Raw genomic sequence first — 18,053 nt, 5'->3', positions numbered from 1 at the left:
CTAACGGGAGCATGTAGATTGATCATAAGAACCAAGTGTAATTGAAAAAATAGCAGGACAAATCAAGGTCAGAAATAAAAGGCAAAGAGTAGACAACAAAGTATTTTTGCATTTGCATCATTCAATGCACAAAACGTGGATTTACACAATAATGGACCATACGCTATGAGAATCTGTGGTCCCGGAACAGTTAAACCAACGACAAGTTGAATTTCAAACAATACACAATTCGGTCAGGTGTATATTTATGATCATGGAGAAGCGATGCAAATTTTAACAGGCAAAAAGAAAGGTAATGCATATATTCCAGGAATAACATTACACACCAAAGGAGATCATGATATGCCATTCGTATTAAAATGTTTACAGTTTACCGTGAGAATAACTTTTGCTATGACAATCAAAAAATCACAGGGACAAACATTAGAAAAAGTCAGATTATTTATCAGAGAAACAGAAACAATTGTCACTCACGGGCAATTATACGTTGTGTTGTCACAATGTGTCTCCAAAAAATATTGTTTTTAATGAAGCTTTAAAGTAAAAATGCAAATAATGAAATTGAAACAATTCCAAAGAAAAAAAAATGTTAAATTGTATATCCGATTAACCAAACACAGGGGTTGGCGAGCGAAGCGAGCAGAGGGAGAAGCCCCCTAGTTTTTATATATATACTAGAAGGCTTCGCTCGCTAACCCCCCTTGCCTGTGCCAGCAACTTCACATCTCTGCCGCTCGCAAACAACAAAACTTTTAATTTTTGCGGACAGGCCTCTTCATTGGGAAGAAACACTATTTTTCCCTGATAGCAATACGAATTAGACAATCTACAAGTCTCAGACTTAAAGTTTAAAGCCAAACAATATTTACATACTTATGTCATATCACCTATTTCCATATAGTCAATCTCTTTTCGCTGTTACCTTTTCACCAATATTGCATTGAATTACATCGTGACAACGCAATGTATAACTGCCTGTGACTGGATATCGTTTATTTCTCTCTACACAAAATGTGTCTGACAATAGCATTCACACAAATGAGAAATGATTGAACCGTGTGCGTGGTTGTAAATGTTTTAGATGTGGGCGGGACTTTTCCAAATCTGTTTGTATAAAGTCTTATCTTGCGGGGCTTGAAATTCTCTCGCGCAGGATTTCACTTTCACTAAACAACCAATCTTCTAATTCTCGTGGAGACGCCTCTTCATTTGGAAAAAACACTACTTTTCCCTGATGGCAACATGATTTAAACGATCCACAAGTCTCTAACTTAAAGTTTAAATCCAAACAATATGTTCAATCTCTTTTCACTGTTCTGTTATTTCGCTGACTAATAATTTCCATCTGTTTGTGCTAATGGAACCTTTACTATTATTTTTTTGAGACTTTCAAATTTTCGTACTTCCATTATCTCTAACCTGCTCTGCATGTGTACCACGCCAACGTTTTTGAATTCTTTATGATGTTCTACTTTGTCATCTACTCCTTGTCTTTTATTTTCAGCCCTGGGTGTGGTTAAATCTCTTGGGACAAAGTCTCTTCTTGCGCAATGTGAAAGTGTCTCTCTTCAAAAGTTCACGTCTTGTCTCCCAAGATTTTTTTATTATAATAGAGATACACACAGTCAGTTTAAGGGTGGAGTAATTGTAATACTCCACCAAGACATGAGGTGGCACTGCATAGCAACAATCTTCTCCTTACTCTGCAGAAAGGTTGATCGACACCGTCCCATCTATGACGTCACTTTCGGGGTCTGTCCACCCAGGCCCAATTTTTCCTCCCAGAATGCCTCATAAATTGAGCAAACACCATCTTTTGTAGTCATCCTGAGCTTATAACAGAACGACTCATGTTTAGTGTTACTACAAGGAACCGCTACTGTGTAACCCCCTCTGACTTATGGAATAAAAGAAAGAACTCAGTAGGGTTTTCATCTTGACTGTAATAAGTTCTTCCACAAGTGTAAAGAATAGGACGCCACAGTTCAAAGTATGGTCTTTCTCGGTACGTCTGACGTTTTTATATAAACAAGCAGAAGAGAACAGTAGCCTTGAAGAAATCAAAAATCCAATTCAAATGGCTAAAAACAGTTACAACTGAATCCAAAAGTAAAGGTTTATTTGAACCACCTGTCAGTGTAGCCATGCTCAATACAAACGAGCAAACAATTATCCAGCACTGTCTATTTTATATAGCTGCTTTTATAGTGAAAACCATCTCCAGGTGGATAAAGCAACACATTACTGCAGATTAATAGGTCATTCAAACATCAAAGTAATCCCAAAGAAATAGCAAGACTTTAGGTAGTGCCACCAAACTCTCAGGCACCAAATCACAATGAACAAAACAACAAACTGAAGGGGCCATTCAGATGCCATCCTAGACTCCATCTTGGCCCTCCATTTATGTAACAATTACAGTACATGATAGGTGTTTGTAGACCACTACTGTGTCCTAAAATGGTGATTTATTTATTTCAGTTTGAGGACACCAGAAATGCACCCAACCTTGCTTCAGCACACACACCCTTACACACAGAAACATGTAACATAGTGGCAGAAATGAACTGATAATAAAGAACATATTCAACAAATAAAGAGGGTAAAAAACAATTAACACTATGCTTGCAAAATTCCTCCCAAAATTACCATGACAGAGATAAATATTTAACAAAACAGTAAATGGCAAACACTCGCAATCAGTCCACAAACAATCCAGTTCCACAGATGCAAACGATGATGATCAAACGATCAGCATCCTGAATGTTATGAAAATTGTTCTACGACGTTCCAGATGTTATGTGAAGATCTGAAGGGTCTGGGATTGTCCCCGAGACAAAGATATGCATAACCAAGTAAAAAATCACATGAAGAAGCAGGCACAGGAAAAGAACATAAATCCTGAAAAACTGCAATCCATAATGGTTGTATATGTAATTTGATTAAGTGTGAAGCGCTGAAACAAAGAGACACAGACAATTGTGATTCTTTCCAGAGTCTTACAGTTCCTTTTTAAAACTAGTACTTCGTCATGTTTCTTCCTAGCAACCCCAAATCAAATCTGAACCTGCCCAATGGCATGGTACTCCCAGGGCTGCTGGGAAATGCATTCTAATTTAAGTAGTGCTGCTACACGTTACCAAGCAACATAGTAAGATGGGTGGAGTCAGAGGCTGCCGCATATAAAAAGAGGTGTGAGGCGGAGTTCTGAAAAACAACATTTGCTTATTGTCATGAACAGGACATAGTACAGACAGCACATGCGAGTAGTATACTGAAACTCGGACTTGCATGTCTCCTTGGAACAGTTTACAAATGTATAAAACCAAGAAAAAGTCGCACGCAACCCAAGAAAGTAATTTATAAGCATGTTACATGGATGTGTACAATTATAAATTTGCAAGTATTTGTTTTTCTGATGAAAGGACCAAGAATAACAGCTGATAGGTATCACAGCAGGGTTAGCACCAGTACAGTAACTTCGAAAGAGAATTAAAAACACAGAGTATAAAATGAAAAATTTAAATTCAAAGACCAATAAAGCTTCGGGGTGGAGCTAAAAACTCAGACAAATTAAATGATCTCCACATGAAACGCCTGAATATGTCATTTATTACAATTTTGGCTATGGAGCCCAGACCCCAGAATGACATTTAACTGGGTATCTGTACATTTACCTTAAAGTACATGCCGGATGGTAAAAGGCAGTGGAGTTTTCTAACAAAACTGAGAGTGAGGGAGCTGATTTTTATGAACTAACCACCAGCATTCTGTCATTTGAGAGACAATGCTAAGCCAGTGTATCCATGAGGAGAGACAGTGATTTGTTTTCTGTCACTTTTATCCAATTCAGCTTAGCACAGAATTACATCATGACTTATGTTAAAGACTGCAACTAAAGTATTCTACAGCATTAGTGCGTCTTGTAATCAATCACAAAAGCAGAATCCAGTGAAACTAAATGCTGATAAGTAATCTCCATGAGAGATCAAATCAAAAATACTCTAATTAGCCATCATGTTGATTTTAATGAGGCACAGACCTTCAGTCTATGTGAGGGCTTCTTCACAATGACAGAAGACAATGCAATACCCTGGATCAGTGTAACATGAGGAGCAGAGCAGAGGTCTAGTAGCCTGAGACTAAGACCACCTCTGTGACAGACCAAATTGAACTGCCATCTTTTCAAGAAGGACCACTCTAAGGAATAATGCTTCATTTTTCATTATGAGACTCTTAACTAATAATATTATCAAGATAGACCAGCCTGAGCATGTAGAGCCATAGCAGACTGCAGATCTAAGTGCTAAAGTCTACTATTCCTCCAACCTCCAACTGAATTATGAGCACTTTCTATGATGGACTTAGCTGAAAAAACCATCCAGCTGGAGACTCACCAGTTATTGAAGACCTGAGACTAATGAACAATGCGTTGACTTCCCATCAGGCCTGCCAGCACATTGAGCATGTTTTCACAATGTTTTATGTATTTAATTTCACTGGACTGAGAATGGGATACTGAAACATTTATAATATTAGAGCTCTATTATACTTTTTACAATAAGCAATTTATTAAAATAGTTATTATTAAAGTCAAATACCAAGGCATTTTACTAGCTAGCTCCTACTTGACAATAATTTCTCGTATTTTTTCTGCATTACACAAAATCTCAAGATGTCTTCAATTCCTTCAACCTCCTCTTTAATTATGTGCTGTAGTTTCTGTAAACCCTTAACTTAACGTGTCCGCACTTAAAGAAGTGTGGAGCAGAGAGGTCTAGTGACCTGTAAAGCCATGGTATCTCAGTGTACTGGGAAATGCAATCTTCACAACTTCTTCAGATTTAACTGGATCAGTGTGACTAACTTCTGTCAAAGCTTTACCCTTTGTGATTCTGCCTGTTAACTTAACTCAAAAAGATTGACAAGGCTGAAAGCAAACTTCTGGACTGTACTCAGTGCAGGTCTAAACCCAAATTTGGTCTTATTGCTCCAGATCAGCATAACCCTAATATCTAGTTGTAGACGTATGGCCTGCACAGGCCCAAAAGTGTGGCGAATGCCTGAACATATTATATATCAGAAAGAGAGAAGAAAAATCATGAAAAACGTTTGGCTCAGGAAATGATGCAAAGATAATATAATAAATAAAGATTTATTGAAGTATTTTACAAAAAAAAGTAAAGGCATCAATAAATCATATCTTTTAGTTGCTTCCTCATAAAATACTAACATTCTGAAATTCATGAGGAAGTAACAAAAGGATATGATCAAACTGGAGCTTATGATATCATTTATCTTGACTTTCAGAAAGCTTTTGATAAGATGCCACATGAGAGGTTGGGCATTAAACTAAAAAAGTGGGAGTTCAGGGTGATGTTTTTAGATGGGTGCAGAATTGGCTCAGACACAGAGGGTGATGCTGCGAGCACCCTTATCAGAATTGGCCAATGTTAAGAGTGGTGTTCCACAGGGGCAGCACTAGGGATGCTTCTATTTTTAATACAAATAAATGATTTTGACAGGAATATAAATTATGTTTGCAGATGATACCAAGCTAGGTGGACTGGCAGACAATCTAGAATGCATTGAATCATTACAGAGGGACATAGGCAGCATACAGCAATTTCCCCTTGGGACTAATAAAGTATCTATCTATCTATCTATCTATCTATAGGCTTGGGCAGATTTCTGGCAGATGAAATTTAATGTAAGTAAATGTAAAGTAGCACACATAGGAAGTAAAAATGTTAGGTTTGAATACACAATGGGAGGACTGAAAATTGAAAGTACACCTTATGAGAAGGATTTCGGGTCATAGTGGTCTTGACACAATCAACTTCCAGACAGTGTTCAGAAGCGATTAAGAATGTTAACAAGTTAGTTTATATAGCGCCCTGATGTGTGGAGTACAAGTCCAAGGAGGTTATGCTCAAGTTTTATAACACACTGGTAAGGCCTCATCTGAAGTACTTTGTGCAGTTTTGGTCTCCGGGCTATAAAAAGGACATAGCAGCGCTAGAAGCAGTCCAAAGAAGAGTAACTAGGCTGATTCCGGGGCTACAGGGGATGAATTATGAAGAAAGATTAAAAGAGCTGAGCCCTTTTAGTTTAAGCCAAAGAAGAGGAGACATGGTTGAAGTGTTTAAAATTATGAAAGGAATTAATACAGTGGATTGAGACTGTTATTTTAAAATGAGTTCATCAAGAACACAGGGGCACAGTTGGAAACTTGTTATGGGAAATTTCTTACAAACATTAGGAAGTTTTTCTTTACACATATAACCACAGATACTTGGAATAAGCTACCAAGTAGTGTGGTAGACAGTAAGACTTTCAAAACTAAACTTGATGTTATTTTGAAAATATAAAGTACATTAGAATGGCAAGCTTTGAATGACCTGTTCTCTTCTAATGTTCTAAAGGAAAAAACAAACAAAAATGTTTGACACCAAACAAATCCAATGAAAAAATATTAAAAATACCTGGAAACAAAAGCCTGCGGTGGGCTGGCGCCCTGCCCGGGGTTTGTTTCCTGCCTTGCGCCCTGTGTTGTCTGGGATTGGCTCCAGCAGACCCCCGTGACCCTGTAGTTAGGATATAGCGAGTTGGATAATGGATGGATGGAAACAAAAGCCACAAGTAGATAACCAGAGAATCCAAATACACATGCAAAATCAAAAGACAAGAAACAGGAGATAACACCAATGTCAAAGCAGTCATTACCTGGGCTGTTTCTTCTTAAGCAGTACTGGGCTGGTCTCCCAGCTGAAGAGTCACATGCCTACCACACGGAGCAAAAGGGTTAGACACAAAATAATGAATAAAGTATTTATTAAAACATTTAACACAATAAAGGCAAAACCAAATAAATAATCAAAATAATAATTAAGAAACAGATCCAATAAAAACAAGATATACTTGAGCCAGAGATACGACCCTGGCTGAACCATAACATAACACCAAATGATGATAAGCGTTTTGTAAGAAACCACACCATAATAAATCTGTAATACTTATTTTGAAAATTGTGCTTATTTGAATCACAGATTTGGATTTAACACAAAATACAACCCTAAAAACATATCATTTGAAGGTCCAATTCGCCAGTTTGTCACATACCTCAATAAGCCATTCTAGTCTTGTTTTCAGTATCATCTATCAATAAAGGTGGATAAAATCAATTACAAAACCATCAAGTTCAAATACTGCACCCTGTACTACTCCTACACTTATCATGTTGCTTCATCTGACTGAAGATCTTACATTGTCCAGGAGGTTGTGACATAATGGATGTGGATTCATGAACATGAGCACATATTTAATTTTAAAATGCCATGGCCACCATTTTCCCTTTGGTAAAAGTGAGTCTGGAACAGTTGTTATTCATCTTAAATTTTAATCCCGTTTAATCCTTTCAGGTCTTTGTAATTGTTTTTGTGCATTTTCATATTGTTTTTGATTATTTTTGTGTTGTTTGTTGTGCTCTTGTTTGTGTTCAAGTCTCTTAGTCTAATTACCTTTATTTAATTTCTTGATATATGGTGAGACTGTTTGCTCTTCAGGAGCTTTTTAATATTAGGCAGGCACAAATTCCCTGACCACAAACAAAGACAACCCACACACATTCACCAATAAGGCTGTCATTGTTAGCTCCTTGTCTCAGGTTACTGGTAGGACCTTCCAGGCTCTCAGGTATGCTCCGCTCAACTTTTCCTTCAGAGTTGGTCACTCAACTCCCCGGACAGCAGCCGTACTCTAGGCACATTATAAGCCACAAAAATGGAGAGTTGAGAGCAATCCCTGGGCAGCATACATAAGATTTAATTTGGAAAAGACCCTCATAGCAGGTAATGATTAATATTTACCTTATTAAAGATCATAATTCCAACTTTAAGAAAGCTCAAAAAACGGCAAGTAGGTCAAAAGACAGCAATAGACTCCAGCTGCAGGCAATGCACTCTGAAGCCTCGGGCTCTTTCAGTGACCTGAGACACTCTGAGGCCTGTAAGATGAGACCCCCTTCATCAGCGTTTTCTTTGGATCTGGCCCACTCTCCAGCAATCTCAGAATTTACCAAGCCTTGGAACTAAACATTTACTTAAACATGAAAATCTGGTGTTATACATGTTGTACAATTCAAAAGCTACAAACTTTGTGTTTTAAAAGTAACACTTAAAAGTAAGATGTACAATTTCTGCTTTAAAGGTAAAATAAATTATTATTTGCTGTTGCAATAAGAAACTGTCTAACTTTATTATATTTTTCATCCATTATCCAACCCGTTATATCCTAACTACAGGGGGTCTGCTGGAGCCAATCCTAGCCGACACAGGGCACAATGCAGGAAACAAACCCTGGGCAGTGTGCCAGCCCACTGCTGGGCAACTTTATTATATTAGTTGGACTTTATTAATCCTATGGGGAAATTCAAAAATAAATATAGGTGAAAAATTGAGGTAGAATTTTGTGTCGAGAATAGTATTAGAATAGTGACCGAAAGTTTACACGAGGACACTTTTACATAAACAGGAAAATGTTTTTCTCTTTCTCTTCACTTTGAGGGTTTCACAGTGTGTGTGGTGCGCTGATCTATCAGAGGTTAAAAACTCTCCTTGCTGCAGCTGGATACTTGTCAAAGACAGGGCAGGCAGCTAGGAAAGCATCCAAAAGAATAGATTACAGATGGAAATCAACTGAAAATATTCATAATGGCAGCTTTCCAGTTTAATTATCTTGACCCAGCAACAACTAAAGAAATGATTGGCAAAGGAAAAACTACCGCAAAAAGATGGGCCATGGCAGAACCTGACAAATGTCGTTTTTAGTTACCTATCTCCCATTTGCACCTAACTTTGTGTGCATGTTAATATTTTTTGTTCCTGATGATGATGATGACATAAAAACTTGAGACTGAGGAATACGAGTATCCCCCATAACAGAACTGCAACACTTAACACTAAGCTCCCATAACAGATCAACCTGAGGTTGATGAGTGTCAACTGTTTCCAGAATTGAACCATGCTGATAGAAAGGAACGATATTACAGCTTCCATGATGGACTGGAATCTGACTGTCTCGATGAGAGACTCACATACTGAAGAAAACTTCATTAGTTTCAAAAAGAAATTAGGCAGACCATGAGGAAGACATCTTCATGGGTGGTGTCCAAGTAGCAACCATTCTTCAGGTTTTATGTGAATTGAATTACAGGGTACACCAGGGAGAAGCTGTATGGTGTAGATGTCCCAGAGGATGAGTGGGCATCCTGCATAGGAAGGAGGTGAATTCCTTACCCAAACAGAATGTCATAACATTTACATTTATTTATTTGGCAAACGCCTTTATTTGGGATACAATTGGTTACATTTCTTTACTTTTTCCAATTGCTCAGGGTCACATTGTCAGTGGAAGGATTTGAACCCACAACCTCAGGATTTGAGGTCCAAAGCCTTAACCACTGCGCCACACTGCCCAACAGAAGGGTGGAATAAGTGGGGGCAACTGGGATGCCTTATGATTCCCATCTTGATTGGAATGCCCAAAGACGTCAGGAACCAGCAGGGGAGCAATTCATCCTCTACCATTCTAGTCCCTCATATAGGTTGCAAGTCTGGATAACCCCAGGGCTGCATGGGAGATGGAATCCAGAAGGCAATCTCCCTGGCTTTCTTGTAGCCTGGAAATGTTTCCAACTGACCATGTAACATCAATGGAAGTACTCCCAGGCTCACCTTAAATGAAGCCACTTCCATAGCTCTCGTGGAGTCAGAGGTGGGAGGAATTGGGCAACACTCTAGAAGACAGAAGGAGGAAGATTCATTGGTTTATCGTGATGGTAATTGTATTTGTGGCTTGTTATTGGAAGGAGAGTTGGAGAGGTGCATGGGAAAGGAATACAAATCCTTTATTTTATCCTATCAAAGTGTGATGCTTTACAGTGTCTGTGTTCTGGGGCTCTCCGGTGCCCCGTTGTGGTTACAACAGATACACAGGACTTTGTGTCTCCCTTAGTTTGCTTTATAGGCTATAGTTCTGGACGCTGAAGAAAATGACTAATTGTGCCCCTTCTCCATTCTGACCTCCATTCCCCTTCAAGTGCAGAGCACACATAAACTCACTCACCAGTCTGGACAGCAGTGCCATGTGTGGACTAATGCACACCACAAAGAGATCACACCGGCGCACATCTGGAGAGGTTTACCCCACCTGGGACACCAGCACTCCTTCATCCCTTCTGTGTGTTTATTTTATGGCAATCGTACACCAAAGAATGAGAAAACTGGTTCAGAGACCCAACATGAAACAGGAGTCTCCATGATTAACTTACTGAGAGCAAACGACATGTCACTTTTTAAACAATGTTTTCACGTATGCTTGCTTCACTTACCAGCAGTGAGTTTTATTTGAATCTATGGATACTAATGAATAATTTTTCACGAGGGCTTCATAATCAGGTCAGGTACATAATATATATTTTTATCCCTGCTGGTGGGCAGGCAGCCAGAGATTTATGTCTTTTCTACACAATAGGGCAGCAGAAGCAATGCAGCTTTGAAAGGAACGAAAGCAAGGCAGGCAGTTAGTATGCAATTATTTTCTGTTGTTTACGAAAAAAAAGGGCTACAGCCACAGATAAAGTGGTAATTATTATAATTACACACCTGAAATAGCTGATCCAATTCAGAGCACTATAAACACACTGATGCACACACATACACACACACACACACAAAAGGCTTGGAGCGGCATCAGGAAAGCAGCGAGCCACGGAGCGAGCCCTTACGAGTGATACGATCATCCTCATGGATTGCGGTTTGGATTTCAGGCAGCACAATACTCTGTAAAGCAATAACAGCCATCAGCAGCCATTTATAATGCCTGACAAAGATGAAGCAAACAGGTAAATGAGTTGACAGGGGGAATGCTTTTCAGACCATGGCGTCTTGAGTAATAACACCACTGCGCATCTGAATAATCCATAATGTGTTCTAATTCACCAGGGAGTCACATTATTACCCTGAAACTCAGTACCTTGCTTATTAGATGGCGTACTGATGAATTGGGGCTTGTAGATTTATAAAGATTAGAAGTCAGGTGGAAGAAGGGAAAAATCGGATTCGGTGGCTATGAGCAGCTGCCTGTCAAAAAGGTCTAAAAAAATGAATGAAACCTGACTTAATACGACGACTTCAACCTGTCAGGTTCAGCAGCCAGTTGAAAACAGTTCCTTGAAGCCTACTGAGCACATGGGACATTTTTGTATGATTTTATTACTACAGTTATTATGTTTTTTTATTATTACATTGTCACTACCACACACGGCTGCCAATTGTCTGCTCCAGAGTCACAAAGGACATCAGTCCCAAGCCGTTAAAAAATTGCCCACTAGAGGGAGAAACACCATAAAAATCCCCAGTTAGTAACACAGAGGGCCGTGTAGAATCTACGAATTAAAGGACTTATTTTAAAAAAGGCTCTGTTAAACAGTGATGATAATGGAGCACAAAAAGGCAACAAGGAGTTGCCAGCAAAGGCAATCCAAGGTGAACAGTCAAAATATACAAAAGCAAAGAAGTCAAAGAATCCAGAAATTCACAAAGCATAAGCATTAACACCAAGAACTCACCACACTACAAGCGCATTCAGATGAACTGAAAGGAACTGTGGGTTGTCCCTCCCTTTATAGGGCTGAAGCCAGTCCTTTTGAGATGCCAGGCAGGTGACCCTGCCCACAAGGAGACACAGACAATCAAGTATAAAACAAATAATGCAAGTAAACCAAAATAAAAAAAGGACATAAAACAAGGGTTTGAACCACTGGTTGAAATACAACACCAATCACATGACTCATGTCATGGCATCTCTGACATCACAATGCCATAACTATACAACATGGTGGGGTGAGGTGCTCAGTGTCCAAGTATCTGAAGATACACATTTTTATTTTAGATTTAGTTTTCAGAAAGGCTATTGGACAGGTTCTGAATCTCAAGTTTATTTTACATTACATCCCTACATCTCTCAGCTCCATTTCCTGTTCAAAATTATGGAAAAGGTGGTTCATGTACAATGACTTTCATATTTGGAGTAAAACAACTTATGTGATGTGTTTCAATCTGGCTTTGAAAAAAATTCATAGTACAGAATCTGTTTGTTGAAGGTGACAAATGATATTCTCCTAACCTTGGACTCGGGTTCTTGTGCTATTTTAGTATTGCTGGACCTAAGTACAGCTCTTGGTACAGTGGACCATGGGGTCCTATTAAAATGGCTTGAGTGTGAAGTTGCTATTCAAGGATATTCACTGAAATGGTTTGCGTCCTACTTACAGTGCATCCGGAAAGTATTCACAGCGCATCACTTTTTCCACATTTTGTTATGTTACAGCCTTATTCCAAAATTGATTAAATTAATTTTTTCCTCAGAATTCTACACACAACACCCCATAATGACAACATGAAAAAAGTTTACTTGAGATTTTTGCAAATTTATTAAAAATAAAAAAATTGAGAAAGCACATGTACATAAGTATTCACAGCCTTTGCCATGAAGCTCAAAATTGAACTCAGGTGCATCCTGTTTACCCTGATCATCCTTGAGATGTTTCTGCAGCTTAATTGGAGTCCACCTGTGGTAAATTCAGTTGATTGGACATGATTTGGAAAGGCACACACCTGTCTATATAAGGTCCCACAGTTGAGAGTTCATGTCGGAGCACAAACCAAGCATGAAGTCAAAAGAATTGTCTGTAGACCTCCAAGGCAGGATTGTCTCGAGGCACAAATCTCGGGAAGGTTACAGAAACATTTCTGCTGTTTTGAAGGTCCTAATGAGCACAGTGGTCTCCATCATCCGTAAGTGGAAGAAGTTCGAAACCACCAGGACTCTTCCCAGAGCTGGCCGGCCATCTAAACTGAGTGATCGGGGGAGAAGGGCCTTAGTCAGGGAGGTGACCAAGAACCTGATGGTCACTCTTTCAGAGCTCCAGAGGTCCTCTGTGGAGAGAGGGGAACCTTCCAGAAGGACAACCATATCTGCAGCAATCCACCTATCAGGACTGTATGGTAGAGTGGCCAGATGGAAGCCACTCCTTAGTAAAAGGCACATGGCGGCCCGCCTGGAGTTTGCCAAAAGGCACCTGAAGGACTCTCAGACCATGAGAAACAAAATTCTCTGGTCTGATGAGACAAAGATTGAACTCTTTGGTGTGAATGCCAGGTGTCACGTTTGGAGGAAACCAGGTACTGCTCATCACCAGGCCAATACCATCCCTACAAGGAGGCATGGTGGTGGCAGCATCATGCTGTGGGGATGTTTTTCAGCGGCAGGAACTGGGAGACTAGTCAGGATAAAGGGAAAGATGACTGCAGCAATGTACAGAGACATCCTGGATGAAAACCTGCTCCAGAGCGCTCTTGACCTCAGACTGGGGCGACGGTTCATCTTTCAGCAGGACAACGACCCTAAGCACACAGCCAAGATATCAAAGGAGTGGCTTCAGAACAACTCTGTGAATGTCCTTGAGTGGCCCAGCCAGAGCCCAGACTTGAATCCAATTGAACATCTCTGGAGAGATCTTAAAATGGCTGTGCACCGAGACTTCCCATCCATCCTGATGGAGCTTGAGAGGTGCTGCAAAGAGGAATGGGCGAAACTGGCCAAGGATAGGTGTGCCAAGCTTGTGGCATCAAATTCAAAAAGACTTGAGGCTGTAATTGCTGCCAAAGGTGCATCGACAAAGTATTGAGCAAAGGCTGTGAATACGTATGTTCATGTGATTTCTCAAATTTTTTTATTTTTAATAAATCTGCAAAAATTTTAAGTAAACTTTTTTCACGTTGTCATTATGGGGTGTTCTGTGTAGAATTCTGAGGAAAAAAATGAATTTAATCCATTTTGGAATAAGGCTGTAACATAACAAAATATGGAAAAAGTGATGCGCTGTGAATATCTTCCGGATGCACTGTAAATGGTAGGTCTATGTTGGTTAACATAGATGAGAACTTCTCCCAGCCAGCACCGCTCACTCAAGGCGTACCACAAGGTTCTATTCTGGCCCCTTCATTATTTGCCTTATACTTGCTCCCTCTGGGGTCCTTTTTCCAAAAACATGGCATAAATTATCACTGTTATGCTGATGATACCCAGCTTTATGTTAAAGTTAGCTCTGACATTGTCTCATCTGTAAAAAAAACATTGATGGAGTTTATTGACAATATTAAACTCTGGGTGGTGCAACATTTCCTCCAACTAAATGAAAATACAACTGAGCTCAGTATCTGTGGCCCTACGTTTTCTGCTAATGAAATTAACACTCATTTAGGCTTGTTGATGGCAAAACTTTGCAATGATATCAGGAACCAGTGTATCATCTTTGATTCATCTCTAAGCTTTGACAAACAAATCTTTGCACCAGTAAAGTCCAGCTTTTACCAACTGAGACTAATTTCAAACTTAATATCCTTCCTTCCATAGAAGGATTTGGCAACAGTGATTCATGATTTTATTACATCTCGCCTTGATTATTGCAATTCCTTATATGTGGGATTGCCCAAAACTGCGCTGTTGTGCCTTAAGTTAGTACAGAATGCAGCAGCCAGATTAGCATAGTATTGGCCTCCCACCATTGGCTGCCGGTGAGATTTCGGATTGATTCCATGTTTGTTTAAAAGGCCTTGCATGGCGTCACCCCTAAATATATCTGCGATCTCCGTCATCCCCTCTAGAGAACGAGAGTTTTGAGGTCATCTGCTCAATTACTTCTTGCAGTTCCTAGATCATAGCTAAAGTTTAAGAGTGACAGGGCTTTTTCAGTTATTGCTCCAAGACTTTGGAACGACCTGCTACTCCACATCAGATCTTCTCCTTCGAATGACGTTTTTAAGACTTGACTTTTTCTCATTCGCTTTCTACTTTCGGTGAGGTCATCGGGAGGGAGAGGATAGATATTAAATAGTTCTAATTAATGTTTTATAAAATAGGTTGTTTTATAGTAGCCTTACATGCTTCTTTGTACCGCACTTTGGTACAACTTCTGTGGTTTTAAATGTGCTTTATAAATAAATGTAATTGATTGATTGATTGACTGTTTGGTTTACTTAGACATTACTTTCAATTTTTGGATTGGATGATTGCTTTCTGTTTTGATCTCCTGGTGTTTTGAGCTCCACCTGTATTCTGGATGGTGATTATAACCTAAGCACAACGGTAAGTTTTACAGAACCATTTTTCTATAAAATGTAATAAGACCTAAAAAGGAATTATGGGCTATTCCGACTTTCCTGGTATCTATGCTTTGTTCCATTTACCTCAGAATTCAGAGCTGGGAATGAAGTCCACCTGAGTTGCACTCTAATATAACATTTGGAAAACCAATATGGATGCATCCAGGAAAACCTTTGTTGTGCTTGATGTGGAATAAACAGCAGTTAATAACAGTGCACTATGCTGTATTTCGCACATCCAAATACTATAGCAACAAGTCCACATATAGAAGTTGGACAGTACTGTGTGTACGACTGATTTAAGAAGACACAAATAGACAGAAGTGCTAGTAAACAGTATAATACCACATCTTTCACTAAAATATGTGGTGTACGTCACTATTTTGGATTGATGTCATGATCTGAAGTCAGACAAACTTGGGCTTGACAGTCCAGTCCAGAGATTTCAAGTTGGAAATTTGACTTAATGGAGCGTTTCAGTTGAAACTTCCAACTAGTAACTTAGAAATTCTGTCTTCCCATTTCAAATGGAACACAGCACCAAGACACCATCTAAGGGAATTTTCAGCCTTGCTCTAGCTCATGCTATTTCTTCAGATGTTTCAACAATAACAACAACATTTCTTCCATAGCATTGTTTTCATACATAGGTTAAATCTATGAAGATGTGTTTCAGAAGATGTCACACAAAAATTTGAAGGAAAAATAAAAATGGAAATAAATGAAACACAAATGAATAAATGGTATTCCAAAAATAATAGATACAGTAAGACTAACATACCACAGATATAAAAGTAACAGAAAAAGTAGAGTCCTTATTTATTGATCCTTTTTAAACCTCTAATGACAAGTCCAATGCAATGGTCAGATGGCTGGAGAGGATAGAAAAAAATATCGAGACAAAAAAAAAAAAAAAAATCTGCAGGGGATCCAAAGCCAAATGTCTGCCTCGTCGTCACTGGGCATTCTACCTGACATGAACATATTTAAGTAATTCCTATTGTTATTGACGCATCATCCTAGAAGATGTGGTGGGTCGCAGTGGGTTTTGGGAGGCCTTTTTGGGTATGTTTTTATTTTTGCACTGCTATCTATTTGTTAGGTATTAGGAGCTGGTTGTCAGACAAGCACTCAGACTACTGTTATGACTGTCAGTAAGAGAAATGGCTGTTACATTTAATGGCCCAGGAAATGAAGACGGTTTGAATGGGAAAGCAAAGAATATTCGAAGAAGAGACAAGGGCCAAAAACCAAGAAAATGGTCAGAAAAAAACAAACACCCAAACCACAAAATTAGAAAAGTCAGAATTTTCAGTTCTGAGTTTCTGTCCTCTCCTTGACTCCTAATGCAAAAAATACTTGAGACAAATGTTGTATCCTTGATCCTATAAGATGATGAAAGTTTAACGAGCCACCTTACTAAAAGGAAACATGATGATGTAATGGTAACGGAATATCACTGCTACCAAAAACTTGGGGGTGACCACAAAAAAAAAAACCAAAAGCCTGAAGATGTCACAGACAAAAGAATGCAAGAACATTAACAACAGGAAAAACTAGTCCAAAACAGTAAAACCAAACATACATGAGATCTTGATGCACAAAGACTCAACTGTAACGACTACACGTCAAACCAACTGTACTCCACATTTAGCAGAATGAATCAACACAGGAGGAATATAAATAATCGACCAACACAAAGAGAAGGGACAGGGCCCACCTCACACCTGGCAGTTTAGCCTTACCCTTCCTCCAATAAGCAGGAACAGCAGTGTGGTCAAGGAAGACATCTCTAGACATTTCACAGGTCAAACAGCTTTGGAGCAGGGACAGTTGAACCGTCATGATCGGAATCATAAGGTGAGACGGTGGTGAAGACTGTATGGAAGAATATTAGGGCCACAGAGAAGAAAAAAAAAGGTCTATTTCGTGATTGAAATGTTGACTTCAATCTCACAATTTCCACTTTAATCTTGTAGTTTAAATTTGTGATTTATTTTGTCCCAGCAAGCATCGAGGCAGGAACAATTGGGGCGCCAGCTCATAGCAAGGTGAATACAACCACACATAACACTAGTAGCATCACCAAATCCCCCATCCTGCATGCCTATGGTAGGAAACCAAAGCACGCAGAGGAAATCCCCCAGAAGAACATACAAACTCCAGGTAGGGAACACCCAGGACTTGACCCCAATACTGCAAGGCAGCAGCACTACTGTGGTGCCACCGTGCCATTCTCTCCATGCAAGAGGAAGTCTGTTTAAGAAGCAAATAACGATTAATGATTGGGTGGGGGAGCACTAAGAATACGAATCATTTAACATGATACTTTAGTAACAAAGGGGTCTGAGAAACTCTAGTAAATTAAGCATCCATTTTAAGATGAAGTCTACGATGTTCTACTTTAATTACGAAATAAACTGCAAGATTAAAGTGGAAATTTCCAGATTAAAATCAACATTTTGTCTTTAATGACGACATAAACTATGAGATTAAAGTCAAAATTTCAAAATTAAAGTTAAAATGGTGACTTTAATCGATAGGTTGACCTTTTTTTCCCCACTGTGTCCATATTTTTTTCTTCTCTGTCTCCCTAATAGGCTTCTGTAAGACTGAGCTTGTAGTCTTGTACTTCAGAACACAGAGCCTTAAAGCACTAAGCCAAAGCCTGAGGACCTCATATGCTTGAGCTGCTCAGTGTTTCATTCCTCACTTTGGGGATGTTAACAACTTCATAACCCTGAAAGGCTACAGCTAAACACATTTGCCCCTCACCTATTTGAACTCACAGCCTCTAAACTCCATTGCTGCAATCAGCACTTAAGT

This window comes from Polypterus senegalus, chromosome 9, assembly GCF_016835505.1.
Source record: "Polypterus senegalus isolate Bchr_013 chromosome 9, ASM1683550v1, whole genome shotgun sequence".
In the NCBI taxonomy this organism is placed as follows: domain Eukaryota; kingdom Metazoa; phylum Chordata; class Cladistia; order Polypteriformes; family Polypteridae; genus Polypterus; species Polypterus senegalus.
This window is presented reverse-complemented; position numbering follows the sequence as displayed.